Below are 4,530 nucleotides of genomic sequence, written 5' to 3' on the forward strand. Positions count from 1 at the left end.
TTTAACTGTTATTATCAACTATTATAATAAAGTTCAAATAATTGCGATGTTTTTTATTCAATGGAAGAAAATGAATTGGCGTAGAAAAAGTATAATATGTTACACGAGTTGTAAGCCCTTTACACTCTTTCACTTCGTGCGTGCACTCTTGTTACGTAATTGTCATTTTTTTATTAAATTTTGTAACTAGCTTAGAGTTATCATCAAATATTTCCGCGAAATCAATATTGGAATTAGTTGATATCTGAATCGTGAAAAATGCCACGCAAATGTGTTAATCCTCCCGATTTATTTTATTATTTTTACGTTGAATATACACCTAAAAGCCAAAAAAATGTATTTCACCTTTTATTAACAAGTGCTATCGTGCATATTTCAACCTGGATATTCGCAATCATGATAAATATTGGGTACTACACATCTGATGTGATGTATCAATTTGATTGATTGGTTTAAAAGACAATATTCACCAATGCCTTTTGGTAAATCAGTTGAATGATGCGATTCTGCCAATTACAGTAGCGACTGTTATTTTTGCATCACTAAAATCAAACTCTTTTTGAGGAAACCGAATCATACGGATGTGCCTTCTGTATAAAAAGCAATCCATCATTCGGAAGAAGTGCCTTCCTCAGTTTATGGTCTTGAAGGAATATTCAAATGAAGATATTGAAACGGAATTTTCAGTTCCTATCAGTCCTCAAGCACCGCGTTAACCAATTGTAGCTTACTGATCTTATAAGAGATTTGGATTCGCCCAAGGAAAAAGCTGAAGTAAGTTCATTGACTGACTAAAACAGTAAAATCTGTTTAAGACTGAAGTTAAATTTACTGTGTGTACCGTAAACCTCACATTTAATATATTGATTTCTGTATTGTGATGACATTGAACGCTTGATGTTAAAACTGGGTTATGAACATAAGTCAGACGAATGGAGACTCTTCATTGACTCCTGAAATTCAAGTCTAAAGGCTATACTGCTCAATAACACGAATGAATTGGCATTGTGAAGCTCGTGTTAGAAAAGATAGAATACACCAATGGATTTATGAATGAGAAATTAATGAAATAATGCAGCTTTCATCATTTTGACAGGTCACAACCTTTTTCTATTGTATAGCTTACCTGAGGAAAACAGCTAGTCTTTCTTCTGGTGAAATTGTAGTTCTGTAGTTGGTATTTTCTTTTCGAATACGTTCAGCAATTAAATTTCTTAGTTGAAGAAACAAATCTGGGCTCAGCAATTTCGTCTTTTCTTCATCTTCCTTCTTCTGTATAATTGGAGTAAAATTATGGCTTGCAGAAGAGCATCCATCTGGTCACAAATTCTTCACAACACTGACTGACTCAGACTCAACAAGCGACATATTCAGTGCGAAAGCAAATTTTGACGTGACATGACTGAACAAAACTTGACGAGACGCGAATGGACCAGACTGGCTTGATGCGAAATGGGCATTAGAGTTTTGGATTAGGAAGTATGTTTTTATACTTTCTCGTACATAAAAATAGACGATTTCGGTTGTTGATATAAAAGATGTTGATATGCAAGACATGGTAAGATGGGAGAGACAAAAAAAAAAAGAGAAATGGAAGAGAGTAGATTGCCATGCTTCGTACTTGAAGGGGAACCAATAAGGAGAAGAGAACCCGGACGACCACCTAAGATATGGATGGACAGCTAGCAGTCCACCTCCCAGGAACTGATACAGAGGAACCTGCAAAACTAAAAGATCATGAGATCTTCAAAATGAATAATAAGAAGAAGAAGAATAAGATCTGAAAGTTTGTAGCACTAAGAACAATATAAAAACAAATTTAATCAAACATTGAAGAAAATCTACATTTTAAAGTATCATTGGATTCCTTAATTTTAGTTGCAATGCTGCGAATTATCCTCCAGATTGAAAGACCTATTTGTGTTAAAATTGACAAACTTTCTTCTCATATCACAAAACCTTTATTTAATATAAAACATATAACTGAAACGTCAAAAATCAATTTGCTCTTCTTATCCCAAATGCAGTGTAACAAAACTTCTAGATTAGGTAGTGACGAGATGATGACAAGGCGAAAAGCCTATATTTAGTTCGCTTTGTGCTCCTAAAATCGACTTTTCGGCTTAGATTTTATGTATTCCTTTAAAATGAAGATATTATTGTGTACATTTTAAAAAAAGGCAAGGTGTTCACTGATGCTTTGTTCAACTTCAATTTGTTTTCGATGAAAACATCAATTTGAACAGGGTCGCCGCATCCATAAATTTGAGATGTATACAAGGTAAATGAGTTATGTACTTAAAGTAGAAATTCTGTAGAGAAGACTCTCAAAAGTCATGTCTTCAAATGAAAGACCTATAATATTAAAACAAAATAATTCGAGAGCAGTTTGTGTGATTTATTGCAGGAAGGCTCTGAATTATTGAGTAATAGAGCTTGGCAGTAGCATTGGAGTACACATTAACACGAAAAATTATAATTATTCCATTTACCCGTCAAAATAAACCCATTCCCACAAAATCCGCAGATAACACCAAACTTATATGAAATAAAACGTGTTATAAGTGTGAAGCAGTGAATTTTAGCTGCTACGACCTGGTGCTGGAACCCGTAAATACTTTAATAGACAAATAAGTAGCAATAGTTTGACACAACACGAGACAAACCCTCGGAAGAAATACCAAATGGTTTCCAGATAGCTCAGAAACCACCACCAGAGCTGGCGCTGTAATATTTAAAGCTGGTACCAAATTCTAACCGTGGCCTTAGAGGTATACTTGCTGAATACATGAAAATGAACTTTGAAAGGTGCTATCAGGAAAATTTTAATAAGTACCCATATCATCGACTTGATTAACTCTGAAGCTAAATTCCAAGAAGTTATTTCAGTATGTTCATACCGTTGGATTCAAATGTTATTTGGTTTTGGTAGAAAGCAAACAACCCCAGCTTTGTATTTTAATAAGACCCTTAATCTACGCTTATGCCAGTATTCATTGAGATAAAAATCTATACTACATACGATTGAAGACTATATACCACTGATTTTATATTTTATTCAAGAACTTTCTTTGATTTCCATTCCTTGTAGCATCCTATACATTATATTCTCGTATCTTTTCGATCTCTTTCTTCTAATACACACTCACTTTATTTCTGCTTAGTCATTGTTTTCTTGTGTCTCTACCATATAAAGAATGAATCCAAGTAGTTTATTTATCTAAAGGTTTCTTTCTCAAAGTTTCTCAACTCTTACCTTCTCTGTTAACATATTTCTCAGCCTTTTTTAAGTAAAAAGTAATCACAAAAGGGTGAATCCTATTAGATTCGAGAAGTTTGAGTGGTGCCTGCAGTAGGGAGATGCCTGTGGATATTGATCTTGAACTTCTGTAGGCTTTAGTGTTCGGGAAAGACGTGCCTTGGTAGCTGATCCCACAGGTTTGTACTTTTACAAAGACAGGAGTCCCAATAAATTGACATTTTGGGCGTCTGCTGTCGGTGTTCATAATCCATGTCTGCCAGTATAGTAGGTCTTATAAATACTGCTCTAGGTGGGATTATTATCTGTGGAACAAAATCGGCTTCGATGGCATACCTCTATCCGATGGTCCATATTTTCAATGACACTGAGACATAATTGAGGTTCAATGTCGTTAATGTACTGAATTATCTCATCCTTTAGCTCTTGAATTGTTCTTGACTTATTGACGTACATTTTTTCTTTAAAAAATATCCACAAAGAAAGAATTCCAACGGTGTCAAATCACTTGATCGTGGCGGTCAATTATCACGCCACGACGTGAGATAACAAGCCATTTTTTCGTTGGCTGTGTGTTAAGTGACACCATACTGTTGGAACTACATATCGTCCAGGTCCATATCCTCAGTTTCTAGCCACAAGAAGTCCATCTCGCGATAGCATTCACCATTAGCATAACACTATTCACAGTAACTGCTGGACGGACCTCATTTTCGTAAGTATGGCACGATAACGTCACCAGCTCATAAACTGCACCAAACAGTCAATCTTTATGGATGCATCGACTTTTCAGCAATCAATCGTGGATTCTCATTTACTTAAATGCGGCAATTCTGCTTTTTAACGAATCTTCTGAGGTGAAAGTGTGCCTCGTCGCTGAAGATGATTTTCTTTGTAAAGTCACCATTCACTTCTGTCTGTTCAACCAACCATTCGGCGAATTGCCGATGCTTGAAATGGCCAGCAGGCTTCAGCTCTTGAGTCAATTGAACCTTGTAAGCGTGTAAATTCAAATCTTTATACAAAATTTGCATCTGTGATGTTTGTGAGATGTGTAATTGTTGGGCAAGACGACGAGTCAAGGTTGACGGCTCTTCTGCCACACTATCGCGAACAACAGCAATGTTTTCCGCAAAAGAAACGGGGCGAGCATGCACAGCTGTTTTCACATTTCCTACAATCCGGTTTGCTGAAATTTGCGCACAATTCTCCCGATTGTGGACACATTTGGTCGATTATGCTGACCAAAAAAATCACGAAATGCATTTTGA

This window comes from Diorhabda carinulata, chromosome 9 (assembly GCF_026250575.1).
Source record: "Diorhabda carinulata isolate Delta chromosome 9, icDioCari1.1, whole genome shotgun sequence".
Taxonomy (NCBI): domain Eukaryota; kingdom Metazoa; phylum Arthropoda; class Insecta; order Coleoptera; family Chrysomelidae; genus Diorhabda; species Diorhabda carinulata.